The sequence below is a fragment of the Rattus norvegicus genome, chromosome 17 (assembly GCF_036323735.1).
Source record: "Rattus norvegicus strain BN/NHsdMcwi chromosome 17, GRCr8, whole genome shotgun sequence".
Lineage (NCBI taxonomy): Eukaryota > Metazoa > Chordata > Mammalia > Rodentia > Muridae > Rattus > Rattus norvegicus.
In genome coordinates, this window is record NC_086035.1 from 81044834 (window position 1) to 81060419 (window position 15586).

The following is a 15586-nucleotide window of genomic DNA, read 5'->3' on the forward strand; positions in this document are numbered from 1 at the left end:
AATCTTTTCTAAATTTGTTTCTATAGATGGACAGAAGGTCCAAATGGCTCCATAAAGCAAGCCAACTACTGAATATCTATGACAGTGTCTCTTGGTTGATATCCCATAATTTTGGCATGTCAAATAAGCATGCATGCTGTCGTCACAACACAGAACCCCGACTACACCTTCTTGTCCGTTGTCCCAGGGCCAAGAATGGTGTCCACATACCTCTTGGTGTAAAGTCCTAGAACAGAACAAAGGGGAGAAAAGGAACCAACTAAAAGAAATTTTACAAATTACAAAATAAGTTGAGTCTGAACTATATGTCATTTTTTCTTCTGAAATTACAACTGGCTCAGAGGCCACAATCTAATGTTTCACCCAGTGTTTGACTGCATGGGTGAGAATGAGTTCTCTGGATAAATCAGTTCTATCATCTTCTCATTAATACATCCCACTTAATTCAATTCAATTTAGTATGAAACTCGTGAAAGGGGAATGAATCACGGTCCGTGTTGCCCTCCGCTCCTCTCATCCCCTTCAGCAGTCCTTCAACACCTATGACCACTGCTCAGAAATAAGGACTTCCCATTGTCCTGGAGGTCAGAAGCTCTAATTCCCTAAGCTCAGATGACTGGTGCAAAGCTTCTTTAAATTCCCAGGCTCGATTTGCATAACTGGACCTGTCTAGCACGTCATTGGCCAATTATCAGTTAATCATTCCTGAAATAGCCTTGCAGTTTCCAGGCTTTCTTGACTACCCTTTCAAAGCCTTCCTCCCCTCTCTCCTCTTCCTCACACCTTCCCTCACCAGGACATTCTCCCTCTGGATATTTCAAGCACACCGTTGCTCCTCTTATAAACACCCACCTCACCATGAGTAGTTCTAGTCCTCCGTCATCTTTCCCCTGCTATCTCAAGACCGGCAAGGTCTTTTCATCTTTACCTGCCTGCTACATTTTTGTCCACTTTGGGTTGGTCTGAAAGGATGCTAGGTAATCTACGGAGAAAAGAAATGTCTTTAGTCACAGTTCTAAACACTTAGAAATCTCAGTCAGAATGCTGCCATCTGTTTAGTGTCTATCGAGGGTCTTCCTGTAGCATTATCCCATGGTAGAAGGCAGAAAGAAAAGGGAAGGGAGCCAAGTGTAGACTTTTAGGGAGGAGAGGGAGGGAGGGAGAAAAGAGAAAGGAAGGAAGTTAGTTAAAGCAGTTGGCAGATGTATTCCCATATCATGCCTACAAATATCTGAACCTGTAAATCACTGCAGACACGGATGCATTACTCCTCGCATTTTGTTTTAAAATAATCTTTGAGCAAATAAGAAGCTTACCAGCCGTGCCAAAATATCCAAATTTTAAAACAGAAAGCGAGGACCGGGGAGATGGCTCAGTGGATGAGGGGTTGCTATCCAAGCATAAGGAAGGACCTGACTTTGAATCCAAGCACCGAGGGAAAAGGTGGAGATGGGAAGATTCCTGAAGCCACCTTTACCATGCAGGGGCTGGGAATAGAACCCTGGGTCCTCTGAAAGAGCAGTGAAAGCCCCTAACTACTGAGCCCCCTTGAGGGTTAGTTTTAATAGTCAACTTGATGTGCTCTAGAGCAGCTAGGAAGAGAGTCTCCCTGAGGAATTGTGGGGATTGTGTTAGCCTGCAGGCGCACCTGTGAGAGATCTCCTTAATCCGATTAATTACAGCGAGAAAACTCACTCTGAATATGGGTGACACAGTTTCAGAGGCTAGGCCTTGCACTGGATGAAAGGGGAGAGCCAGCTAAGCACAGGCATGCAGTCACGCGGGCTCTCTCCGACCTTGGCTGCACAGATGACTGCTGTTTCAGTTCCGCTCTCCTTGATTTGCCTGGTAAGATGGACTGCAACCTGTAATAAACCCCTTTAACCGGGGTAATTTATCATGGCAATAGGACAGGAAACTAATACACGTGGAGAGGAAGAGAGAGAGGACATCTGACATCAGCCTCAGGCCTGCCATGCACACATGCCATCAAAAACATGTAGATACCCTTCCCTCTCCCTTTTTCCCTCTCCCTCTCTCCCATCCTCTCCCACCTTCCACCAAATTATTTCATTCATCATTTGGTATTGACATTGTATTTCGTTTTTCTTTCTCCGGAGCTGGGGATCGAACCCAGGACCTTGCGCTTCCTAGGCTGAGCTAAATCCCCAACCCGGTATTGACATTATAAACCCACAACTATTCAGTTACCAAAAGTTGCCCTAACAAGGGTGGGCAAGTATATTCCTAAGTGTGTTCCTAAGCGTATGAATGTCACGTTTCTCCCTTCATATCCTAATCCGTTATTTATAATTAGAGCATTTATTTCAACCCCAGTGAATTCTTCTGTTAGTCTACAGTACATTATAGCGTAACCACTCACTGGTTCCAGAAACACAGACAATGCATTCAAGGTAAGATACCACAGCCCACTTGAGACAGTCGGTGAATTTTCTGAAGTTTTAAGCATGGAGTATAGCTTGAATCTTAATGAGTCTCAGCTCTTCTTAGACCCACACAAATATAGAAATACATATTGCACGATGCAAATGAACTTGAAGTGGCTTCCGTGGATGATAATGCCATTCAAATGATGGGCTGCATTAATACCCACGACTAGAAGCCGCTCAAAAGGTACCACTTTCCCACCCATGAAAGGTAACAGGCGCGCCGCTCCTCCAAGGCAATAAAGAGGACATAATTCAGCAGCAGAAATAAATACTTTTACATCACACAAAAGAGAAGGGAACCGGGGAGATAAAAATGCAAGAATAAATACAGGTGGTTTAAACTAGTGAAAGGGGAACGTGAATGAGAGAGAAAAGCGATTTGCCGACTTCCTTTCTTTGAATGCTTCACACACCAGCCATCCTCGGAATAGCTTGGGTTTTAAATATGGCGGTGCGTTTAAAGTTCAGCCCTGGAGTAGCCTCGTTGTCCGGGGATGATTTTTAAAGCCCTGTGGGAGAATCTATATCGGACTGCACGCTCTTTGAAGTAACAATTATCTATTTTTCAGCGCAGTTGGGAACGACCAATGGGCACGGGAGAGGAATGGTGAGGATCTGACAGACCATGGCTGCTCTTTCCCTCTACCTGGTGGGAACGTGCGGTTAAGCTCGCTCAGTGCTGGGCTGGCAGCTAAACCTGCCTCTCATCTTCATCAGAAACTTGATGGATGCGCGCTATCACCGCAGACCTGGGTGAAACACAATTCCAAATTAAAACCCACACTGTTTTGTCATCCTGGAGATTTATTTGGGGCTGTCACCCCCTCCATATATCTTGCCCTTTGTCTCCTGACTATTAATTCTGGAATTATTGGCAACTGATTTTTTTTTAACCACTAACGCGATCATTTTTAATCATTCATTTGTTAGACCTTTTTAAAATGTAACATAGAAGCGGCTTTAATTGAAAGTGAGTTCTCCAAAATGAAGAGGCCTTTTAAAAGGATTTCAGGTCTTTACTTGGCCTTTACCTGCAATCCCAGAGCTTGGGGTTAGGGGATGATTGAGGGGTCTATACACGGACTCAAATAAAATGTGCAAAATTGAAATTGAAAAACTCTTTTTAGATGAACTGTTCATAAAAGTGGAAAATTACAGGATTTGTCTCGGTAACATAACAGTTGGGGCTCTGAGAAGACACTTTCATATTTTATCTTGGCAGTAAGAGCTTGTTACGGAAAGTAAGACGGCTGCTCTGAAGAGAAGGTCTCAAACCTGCGGCCTATTTGTTTGGCTTTGTTTTCCTTGATGCTAAAGTAGAATGATATCTTTAAAATTATTAAGGAGGCTAAAGTAAGGACCAAGAAACTCAGGAACCCATGCCCCTTCCAGTTCTCAGGCTGCAATTTTGGGTGAGACAAACTTGCTTACGGGGCCAGGGTACTTTGAAGGAGGAACATCTTACTTCCCTTTACATCTTCCATAGCATCGAATGCCAGCATCTTTGCACCTAGGTAGTCCACAGGAACTACGTATTTTAATAAGTAGAGAGAAAGGTATATGCTGGTTGGGCCACACTGAAAGCACAGGTCAGAACATATTCTGTAGTTACTGTTCAATGGAACTTTCTGGATCAACCATCAAAACAATACCTATAGCTACACCATAAAGAACCTCTAAAGGTATCCTGTCTACTGCGGCTCTTCTTTGGGAAGGCCCTGAGATGGGAGAGTTGTAGTCCTTTGTCCCCAAGGCTCTAACTCCCACCTTTTCTTCAGTCCCCTTCTGGCTGGGTAAGTCCTCTTCTCCACATGGGCCAGTCACATTGGGTCCTCTTCCTTGGTTTTCAAACTTTTAATATAAAGGTCATGGGCTAGCCATTGACCCTAACGTTTTGGAGGCAGAGATCAGAGGATCTCTACGAGTTTAGGTCTAGCCTTGTCTCTGAACTTACTGCAAGTGCCAGGCTAGTGAGAGCTACATAGTGAGACCCCGTAGAAAGAAAGGAAGAAAGGAAGGAAGGAAGGAAAGAAGGGAGGGAGGAAGGAAGGAAGGAAGGAAGGGAAGGAAGGAAGAGAGGAAGAAAGAAAGAAAGAAAGAGAAAGAAAGGAAGGAAGGAAGGAAAGAAGGGAGGGAGGAAGGAAGGAAGGAAGGAAGGGAAGGAAGGAAGAGAGGAAGAAAGAAAGAAAGAAAGAGAAAGAAAGGAAGGAAGAAAGAGAGAGAGAAAGAGAAAGAAAGAAAGAAAGAAAGAAAGGAAGAAAGAGAAAGAAAGGAAGGAAGAAAGAAAGAGAGAGAAAGAGAATGAAAGAAAGAGAAAGAGAACAAAAGAAAGAAAGAGAAAGAAAGAAAGAAAGAAAGAAAGGAAGGAAGAGAAAGAAAGAAAGGAAAGAAGGAAGGAAGAAAGGAAGGAAGGAAGGAAGAAAGAAAGAAAGAAAGAAAGAAAGAAAGAAAGAAAGAGAGAAAGGATGTGTGCTGATGGGGCCCACCACCACTTTTTTATCCCATCTCCTTTATTATACTACCTTAAATAGTTTTACGTTGCTTACAAATATACAGCCTAACAATACAGCAGCCATGATGGGGCTTTCGGGGCTTTGTGTGGCTTTTATGCTTTCTTCTATACTGGTACAATACTATCTACTAGAACTTTCTAGTAGATTCGATGGGACTGGCCAGCACTTGCTGTGACCACTGAGGTATCCCTCTAGTCACAAGAGGCCGTTCAGCACTTCAGATATAACTAGTACCAATGGGAAAGTAAATCTATCGCTGTATTTACTGGTGTTGGATTTAAAGAGGTAACTAGTAGCCCTCTGTTCAGTGGGGTGGCGTGTTCAGTTTGTAAGGCTTCTTTTCCTCAGGGAAGGACGGAATATGAAAGAAATTCACATAAACTAAGTCGGCATGTCATTACCTGGCTGCGAGCAAACTCACATGAAATAGGGATCCAAAGGGCCTCCTGGAAACACCAGAGGCTCAAAAGCAGCCATGGGCAGAGTGGTATATGGTTGAGCTGAAGCCTTTATAACACAGTGTGGCTTAATGGAACTTGGTTTTCTCATAGTTATAGACGCTAGAAGCCTGACATCCAAACGCCAGTAGATTAAGTCACGTCTAAGATCTTTCTCTTTGGCTTGTGAGTGACTGCTTTGATAGCTTCAATCCAGAATGTTCCCCCAAAGGCCCATGTGTTAAAAGTTTAGTCCTCAGTTTGGTACTATTTAGAAGAAATTGAAATGTTTATGATGTGAATGATGGTGGGGAGGAGTTAAGTCTTGGAAGCATGCCAAAAAAGGCTTGTAGGACCTGATCTCCCCTCCCACCATCATCCCCAACCCTCCCCCCCCTTTCCTGATCTTGGTCTTGAGGTGAATGGCTTCTTGTTCCATCATGGTAGATATGGTGGTTTGGGCAGGTTGAGATGGCCCCTATATAGGACACTTAGTTGATGGTACTGTTTAGCCAGTTTAGGAAGTGTGGCCTGACTAGAAGGAGCATATCACTGAAGGTAGGCTTTGATAGTAGAGAGAGGGGCACCACTTTCCAGTATGTTCTTTCTGGTTCAAGATGTGAGTCCTGGGCTTCCACTTCATCTGCTATGCTGCTGTTTGCTGCCATGCTGGAACCATGGTTTCCGCCATGGTGGAACCATGATGACAGATAAACTCTATCTTCTACAAGCTGTATTGGTCAGTGCTTTATTACAGCAACAAAAAGGTCAACAATAGAGTGGGGGTGTCCCTTCTTTCATGACACGTTACCTCATATACTCAAAGCGACAGGGCCAAGTAATTATGGACTGGAACTTCCAAAATTAGGAGCCAAAATGAGCCTTATCGTTGTATAAGCCTACCAGCTCAGTGACTGTGTCACAGTAAAGGAAAGCTAGAACATCTTCCTTTGCCTTGGGTCTTGCCATAATTTCCCTCCATGTTGGTATCTTATTCTGTGCCTACAAACTACCAGACCTGTCAGATTAGAGTCCACCCATACGGAATCATCATATTGTAGGTACATCAAGTACGGTCATATTTTATGAGTTTAGGACTCGAGTCTCAACATAATGGGCTTGCAGAGACAGGATACAACTGAGCTAAAAGCAACAGTGAGTTAGACAAGGCTATGCCTGAGAGACAAAGGCAAAGGAGGACATTCTAGTTGCTAGCACAGCTAGAAACTCGCCATCCACTGAAGCCAGAACATTCCATCAGCATTTCCAGCCCAAGTGTGGCCTCACCTTGGGCATTCACAGTGTCAGATGAGCTACAGATATGGCATAGCTCCCCTCCAGGTTACCATGTCCACAGCATTTAATGAGCACAGCTTACTTCTTGTAACTAAGAGATTTCAATAGTTACTCTTTCAGATTCTTCTTTAGAAAGGACCTCTACTTTGTCTTTTTCTTCTTCATAATGCCTTCTACAGCACGTCTTTGTGGCGATGTGACAGGGCCTTCATAATAGCATCCAGGTTCCTTGCTTCCAGCTCGGTCTCCTGGTCTCCAGGCTGTCCCAGTTCTCGTTTCTGCATACCAAGCTGAGATTCCTCACCCCGAGAGATGCTAATCATTGTTCTTCCCACTTCCTAGAGATTTATAAAGGCCTCATTTTGTCTCAGAGTCTCAAAATAAATCTCTAATTCATAATGTCATACTAATTATACTTTATGCCTACTTAAGACTTTAATTCTTATTACCAGCAGTCATGACTAGGTTCAATTTCTGTTCCTTCCACAGACTCATCTAAGATATGTTTCCAGGCATGGGTCCCTGCTAGTGTTACACTGCTTAGCATGCCTTCAGAGGCCACCAGTTCTGATGATTCTCTCTCTCTCTCTCTCTCTCTCTCTCTCTCTCTCTCTCTTTCTTTCTCTCTCTCTCCCTCCCTTCTTCCTTCTCCCTCTCCCTCTCTCTCTCCCTCTCTCTAACCAAAACTTTCATTTAAAATGTATGCTTCCTCAGAAATATCTTTCTGACCATTGTTTTGTCTAGAGCAATGTTTTATGGATCAAGAACCTTTAACCTGGACCTGCTCTGGTGTTGGCTGTAATCCCAGCTACTAAGAAGGTTGAGTAATACTCCATTGTGTGAATGTACCACATTTTCTGTATCCATTCCTCTGTTGAAGGACATCTGGGTTCTTTCCAGCTTCTGGCTATTATAAATAAGGCTGCTATGAACATAGTGGAGCATGTGTCTTTGTTATATGTTGGAGCATCATTTTGGGTATTTGCCCAGGAGAGGTAGAGCTGGGTCTTCAAGTAGGGCAATGTCCACTTTTCTGGAGAACCTCCAGACTGATTTCCAGAATGGTTGTACCAGCTTATATTCCCACCAACAATGGAGGAGTGTTCCTATTTCTCCACATCCTCGCCAGCGTCTACTGTCACCTGAGTTTTTTATCTTAGCCATTCTGACTGGTGTAAGGTGGTATCTCAGGGTTGTTTTAATTTGCATTTCCCTGATGACTAAGGATGTTGAACATTTCTTTAGGTGCTTCTCAGCTATTCAGTATTCCTCAGTTGAGAATTCTTAGTTTAGCTCTGTATCCCATTTTTAATAGGATTATTTGATTCTCTGGAGTCTAACTTCTTGAGTTCTTAGTATATATAAGATATCATCCCTCTATCGGATATAGGATTGGTAAAGACTTTTTCCCAATCTGTTGGTTGCCATTTTGCCCTATTGACAGTGTCCTTTGCCTTACAGAAGCTTTGCAATTTTATGAGGTCCCATTTGTCAATTCTTGATCTTAGAGCATAAGCATTGGTATTCTGTTCAGGAAATTTCCCTTGTGCCTATGTGTTCGAGGCACTTCCCCACTTTCTTTTCTATTATTTTCAGTTAGGCAAATGGATGGAACTAGAAAATATCATCCTAAGTGAGGTAACTCAATCACAAAAGAACACACATGGTATGCACTCACTGATAAATGGATATTAGCCCAAAAGCTTGGAATACCTAAGGAAGAATTCACAGATCATATGAAGCCCAAGAAGAAGGAAGACCAAAATGGGGATGTTTCATCCCTTTTTAGAAGAGAGAACAAAATACTCATGGAGGAAATACAGAGACAAAGAGTAGAGCAGAGTCTGAAGAAAAGGGCATCCAGAGACTGCTCTGCTTGGGGATCTATCCCATATGCAGCAACCAAACCCAGTCACTATCGCTGATGCCAAGAAGTTCTTGATGACAGGAGCCTGATATGGGTGTCCATCCTGAGTGACTCTGCCAGAGCGCTACTGATACAGGTGAGGATTTTTGCAGCTAACCATTGGACTGAACAAAGGGAACCAGTGGAGGAGTTAAAGAAAAGACTGAAGGAGCTGAAGGGGTCTGCATCCCCATAGGAAGAACAACAACATCAACCAACCAGACCCCACCAGAGCTCCCAGGGACTAAACCGCCAACCATTGAGTATATATGGAGGGACCCATGACTCCAGACACATATGTAGCAGAGGATGGCATTGTCCAGGATCAGTAGAAGGAAAAGCCCTTGGCCCTGTGAAGGCTCATTTTCCCAGTGTAGGGTAATGCCAGGGCATTGATGTTGGAGAGGGTGGGTGGGAGTAGGAGAATCCTCATAGAAGCAGGAGGAGAGAGGAAGGGATATGGCAGAGGGGGGGAAAGGGGATTTGAAATGTAAATATATGAAATATCCAAGAAAAATAAAATAATAATAATAATAATAATAATAATAATAATAAACAAGGCCGAGTCAGGATCAGCATGGGTAATTTAATTAGCTGCTGTCCAAAAAAGGAAACTCAGAGCCAGCAAGATGGTTCAGTGGACCCAGGAGTCTGCCACTGAGCCCAGTGATCTGAGTTCAATCCCCAGGTCCCACATAGTGGAAGGAGAAATCCAGCTCCCACAAGTTTCTCTTCATTCCCTGCTCTCATGTACATACACATACCCACAAACAAGATAAACACAATGTAATTTTAAAATAAATAATTAAAAGCAAGGATTGTAGCTGCCTTCTCAGCATGTAGGAAGTCCTAGGCCCAAGTCTCAACACTAAGAGAGAAAAGAAGAAAAGTGTGTGTTTGGGATTCTGTTATATCTTCCTTTTTCTTTTCCTTTTCTTTTTTTTTCTTTTTCTTTTTCTTTTTTTTTTTTTTTTTGGTGGTGTTACTGGCCAAATTGAATTATGTTGAAATCTTAATTCCAGTCCATGAGATTGCTTCCTTATTTATAGATTCTTTAGAGAAGTGATTAAATTGAAATAATTGTCATTTTGATGGATTCAAATCTATTAAGGACTAGATTGTCCTTATGAAGAAAAAAGATTAGGGTACGAGATAGACTGGGAAATCAAGGAAACATGTCTGAAGACCGGAGAGAAGATGCCCATATATACACCAAAAGAAAGATCTAGAATAGATCATTCTCTAGATCTCCAGAAGAATTCCATAGGGCTCTCAGACTTTCTGCTTCCAAAACTGGACAAAACCCAGCTTCTGTTGTTTTTAACCTATGTGACCCATGGTACCTTGCTATGGCAAGTTAACATTTCAGTGTTTCTTTCTCTGTAGGTCTCGTTCCCCCAAGGACAGAAAATCAGTTCATTTAAAGCTATATACCTCACTAGTGGAGCAGTACCACGATGGATATTCAATAGTTGGGATGCCATTCCGATATTACTTGCTCCATTAATGTGCACTTCGGTGTCATAATTTCTACAACTGTCCTGCATATATTTAACTTCTAAACTTGGAACAAAACTGACATAAAAAGAGAACAAAAAGCAAACACGAAGCCATAGCAGCCCTTACTTCTTTGGTTCTCTTGTTTGATTGGTTGGTTGGTTTGTTTTGGTTTGATCTCATTTTTATTTATTTGTTTGTTTGGTTTTCTTGACCATTATGGTGATTTCATTCACCACGAAAAGAAGCATTCAAGCCTTACCCCATGGCTCCCCTCTCAGATCACCAATTAAAGCCTGTTTGCTTTGAGACAATTAAGAAGCCATCCTCTGCACCAGCTAATCTACAGCTTTGGACAGCATCTCTCTGTGATTCTTTCCAAGTAGAAGGTTCTACACCTGTGCTCCAAATTCTACCAGGAGCACTCAACGCTTTCAAACCTCTCTTCTAAATCACCTCCTAAATTCTCGCTGTTTTCAGGATCACTTTTCTCAACTCTCCCAGCTGAGATGAACTCAGGTGGTTACCTAGCCAATTCCAGGATGCTAAATCTGAAACAGAAGTCTCTATGGAAAGAGGGCATTCATATTTTTCCTGTGTTTAAAGCAACGTTGCTCAGGAAGAAGAGGTGCTGGTGGAAAGAATAGTGTAGCCATGCTGTATGAAGTTTAGCTATTGCTTCTATTTGGTACCATTTGACTTCATCCATTACAGCTACCTCTGTCTGACTCTGAGGAAGAAGTTGAGCAGCAGCCGAGCCCAGGTCTCAGGGGAGATGGTAAGAGGTAGTCAATGCGGAATCAGTGAGAAGAAGACTTGTGTGTTTGGAAAGGGAAGAGAGTTATCATGGAAATATAACCAATCTCACAGCAGTGAGAACGAAGAGCGTGAAAGCCAAGGCCAATATGACACCTTTTTTGTGAGTGCCTTACATAAACTGAAGACTTGGAAAAAGAAAGAAGGAAAGAAGGTTCTAGGCTATGGAAGCAACTTGCACCAGACGTCCCTCCCTGGAGAAGATAGGATGGTCCCAGAGTCAAAAGGAAGCTTGGAGTGACTGGCGTAGAGTAGGTCCAGGGGCTGAACACGGCTCAGAGGCAGGCAGATGGGTGACTCTAGGCTCTGGCTATGTGCAGACAGTGAAGGTCTTTTATCTTGTTTATGCATGATTTGGCTTTCTAAAAATAAAAAAAAAAACTTTAATAGGTCGTTGCAAGAATAGCACAGTTGGTAAAGGGTGTGTCCATGAGGATGTGGTTCAATCACTCCAACAAAGTTTCTTCAAAAGCTGTTTGTAGTCACCAGCACTTGTCATCCTGGGTAGAAGAAGAATAGATCGTTGGCCTCCATGGCCAATGAGCGTACTCTCACTGTCAGAAGGAGAACCTGACTCCCACTCCTCCCCTCAAATGGATGGGATGGCACTTGAGAAATGATACCTAAGGTTGTCGATTGGCCTTGACATACATGAATGCTCATGTGTGTATATGTCTATGTGCACTTACACATACATAAACACACATTTACACACACACACACATGTACATGCACGCGCACGCACACACGTTAAAAGGCCAGTTTTAGAAACAGTTTGTACAACAAAATATAGGCCAGGAAACATAGACTTCCAACATACTTCTTATTCCTCACACAATTTCCCTTTTACTAGCATCTTGTCATTTGCCTGTTACAGTTGTTATAATATCAAGAGTGGTGAATCATTATACTAATTGGACTAGGTAGGTTATGGTGTGTGTGTGTGTGTGTGTGTGTGTGTGTGTGTGTGTGTGTGTAAACAATCATAGTTACAGAAGAGGACATGAATTAGAGAGAGGGGTGTGATAGAGGAGACATGGGAGGAGTTGGTGGGTGAAAGGTTGGAAATCTTGTAAATACAATGTTCTCTTTACAAAATTCTCAAAAACAGTTTATGAAGAAAAATAAAAATGTGAGGTCATACTGGAGTAAGAGGAGATCCTGATTCAACTTAACCAGTGCCTTTACAAAAGGGGGAAATTTGAACAGAGGACATGAGTCAAGAAAGCCTGAAGGTCACCTCATGCCAATGACAAAGCCCAGAGCAGAGCCCTCACTCAGAGCTTCAGAAGCAACCAATCCAGTTGACACTTGCACTCGATGGCCTTGAAACTTGACAAAAGCTAATCTGCGTGGTGCTCTGTAGCCAGCAATCCTAGAAAACTGTTCAACATGCTGTAACAGAATAATTTCACCCAACGAAACAGTTTTCAACAATTAAAATCAGAATGGCTCTACCTCTCTACTAACTCTGGACTTTCTATAGCATTGGTAAGCTACTCTTTAGAAATTCTTAGCCAAAATACAAACTCTAAAAAGGGAGGAAAGAAGAAGTTTGCTTTCATTATTTGAAATAGTGACAGTCATTAAGTATTTTGTCTGATAAGGTAAGCATGTGACTGTGTGCTGTTCTCTCTATTTGTGTTTTATCCATGTGTTTGGTTCCAATTAGAAAACATTCTCTTTTCCCAAGTTAAAAAGTGAGAATTGATAGAATTGATTCCTCCCTCCGTCTCTGCAGCTCTTTCTCATCCTTTCCTTCTCTTTCTTCTTTCTTTCTCTTTGTCTTTCTTCTTCCTTTCTCTCTTTCTTCTTCCTTTCTCTCTTTCTCTCTTTCTTTCTCCCTTTCTTTCTTCTTCCTTGCTTTCCTTCCCTCCTTTCTTTGTTTATCATTGTGTGGCTTTTCTATTTACTTTTATTGATACGTTAAAAATTTGTTTGCTTGTTTCATTTCTTATGGAACTCACGAAAGTAGCCCAGCTGGACTTGTGTGCCTGATCCCCTGCCTCTACCTCCTGAGTCCTGGACTATATAAGCATGATAGGATGCTCCTTATTTATTTTGTGAAAAACACACAAACAAACAAACCAATAATGGGTGATGGTATAAACTTATAGTTGCAGCACTCAGGAGAGTGAGGCAGGAGGTTTGTGAGTTCTAAGCCAGCCTAAGCTACGCAGCAAACTTGTGTCTGGAAAAACAACCAGCAAACATGCCAGCACTGGGGTTGGCATAGTCGAAACTGAGTCCTATGTGGATGCTCACACCTCCAATAGGTCTGAAAAATGGCACATGCTCTTTGGTGTTTGCCTTTAATTTTGCCAAATTATGCATTTTGAAAGTCTATAGAGAAAAACAAGGCAGGAAGTTCCATTGTGTGCATCGAGGCATCTTTTCCCTCACCATTACTTCTAAAGAGATCCCCAGTTCATCTGATGCTCTAGAAGGGTACATAGCCTGTGATGTATTCCCTACATACCTGTTTAATCATCTGTGTTATACCCGATGGCAGGCAGGCTCTGCTTATAGAAATCAAGCCTACAGAGTATCACAGGACAATTAAAAGTGGTCATTTTTATTCTGCATCATTTAAAGGTAGGTTTATGAGATGTTTAAGGACAAACAGTATTTATCCATTTCTGTGTGTGTGTGTGTGTGTGTGTGTGTGTGTGTGTGTGTGTGTATCCTGCTATGAGGATCCCTGAGACCTGTATATGCCCACCAAGTGCTCTACCTCTGAGCTACAACCCCAGCTCTATTCTTGGTCTTAGATTAGACTATATTACTCTCCCCTTCTGGTCCTACAGTTATTGAAAAACAGTCTCTCAAGCACTGTAAGTAAAGGGGTAAGTATCTTAAATATCTACAAGGCTGTAGAGAAAACCTTCAGAAAGCCTGGGGGGCTTCAGAGACTTGCTGGTTTTGTTGATGAGTCTACACATTTGTTCTTTCTTTCTTTCTTTCTTTCTTTCTTTCTTTCTTTCTTTCTTTCTTTCTCTCTCTCTTTCTTTCTTTCTCTCCTTCTATCTTCCTCCCTCCCTCCCTCCCTCCCTCCCTCCTTCCTTCCTTCCTTCCTTCCTTCCTTCCTTCCTTCCTTCCTTTCCTCTTCTTTTTTTGAAACATGGTCTCATTATGTTTCTCTGGCTGTCCTGGAACTCACTGAGATCTGCCTGCCTCTGCCTCCCAAGTGCTGGATTTAAGCAGTGCACCACTATGCCCTACTAAATATTCATTCTTAAGTGTAGTTGTTTGTTTTGTTCTCTGGATTTTCACTTACTACAATCAACTGTAGACTGAAAGAATATTAAACAGAAAATTCTAAGAGTAAAATATTCACAAACATAAAATAACTTAGTTATAGTATAGTGTTGGTTTTGCTCTATTTTGTTAGGTATTGTTCCTCTAGAAGTAAATCTAACTTACAGACTAAACTTTGTCACAAATATGTATATATAGGAAAAGAATCTATCAATTTCTTTGTCATTAAATATGATATAGTTTCAGGCATCCAATGGGAGCTGGGAAAGTATCCTCTGGACCCCAGGAAGGGAGTCGCTGCTCTCTTGTTCATTCCGAGAGTCTCTCCAGATGTGAGCTCCTTTCTCCTCTGAGTCCTAAGTGACCATGCCATTATAGATCAGGTTCTACAGGTAATACATTTTCTTTGGTTAGTAAATTGCAAGAGTGGCTTGGGGAAGGATTCGTCCCATGGGGTCAGTAGACAGACTTGGGGCCAGTCTGCCTGGGACGTCACTTGGAGTTCCACAGGTTGTATTCAGAGCTGAGGCCCCCTGTCAGCAGACGGTCACTTTGCAGAAGTGTTGTTGACTGTGATAGTCACAGGCAGGGTGTCTGTTCTTTGCACTTGACTCTCAGTGATCATGGGAGAATCAACTTCAAGCTCATCAGTGAAATAACATGACAGGGAAATGGGCACAAACTTAAAGCAACCATGGTGGTCTCTCTATTGATTCTTTTGGAGCCAGTTCCTCTTTATCTACTGGGCTTTGAAGATTATCTCCCATTTGCATACAATATTTGACACACAAGAGGAAGTTTGATAACTAGAAGTATTTAAATAACTTACATGCAATATCTGGAGTTTGCTTTCTAAAAATAGATATCTTGTAAATAAAAGCCTGATAGTAATTTAATACGTAATAGGGAACACATGGTTAAAGCATTGTAAGGAAAACCACTTGCAAAGCAATTACTCTAAAAAAGAGCATCCCTATTTCCCTTGCCACACCAGTGAGAGCCATGTGGTGGCTCACAGGACTGGAAGAGAATGGAAAGTTTCCAGGGCAGTAAGCATGACTCTCTGGCCTTCTCCTGTCCTCTCTACTGCAGAAGGACACACTGTCACTGTCCTTGTATCTCAGACAAATGTTCTCATCCCAGTCCCTTGGCTTCATCTGAAGGTAGCCAAGAAGGGATAAACCTGCCTCCTGATAAACAAAGGCAGAGGGTTTCCAAAGATGTCCCAGAGCAATGCATCTGTCACCTTACAAACCTTTCTTAAGGCCAAGGGCTCCGTGAAACACAGTGACAAAACAAAGGAATTTTAGAAAATGCAAAATATTTCATATTTAGAAAAACTGATGCTGACAGTATTCTACAGACACAGGCCTGCCTTCTACATGAGATCATCTTGGTTATTGGAAAGGGAGA

The 15586-nt window shown here is 42.3% G+C and overlaps 1 protein-coding gene across 5 annotated transcripts in view; it reads right to left on the reverse strand.

The window, feature by feature from the left end:
• The window catches only part of Rsu1 (Ras suppressor protein 1), a 248280-nt gene that overhangs the window by 6986 nt on the left and 225708 nt on the right, over positions 1-15586 (reverse strand). Inside the window, exon 9 of one of the 5 annotated variants that reach the window (XM_039096064.2) lies at positions 14-15586. This exon is cut by the window's right edge and continues 19588 nt beyond it. The exons of the other annotated variants lie outside the window; for them this stretch is intronic. The gene's annotated coding sequence lies outside the window, so the exon portion shown is untranslated. Of the gene's footprint in view, positions 1-13 lie in introns of those variants that run through there. 5 annotated transcript variants of the gene reach the window in all.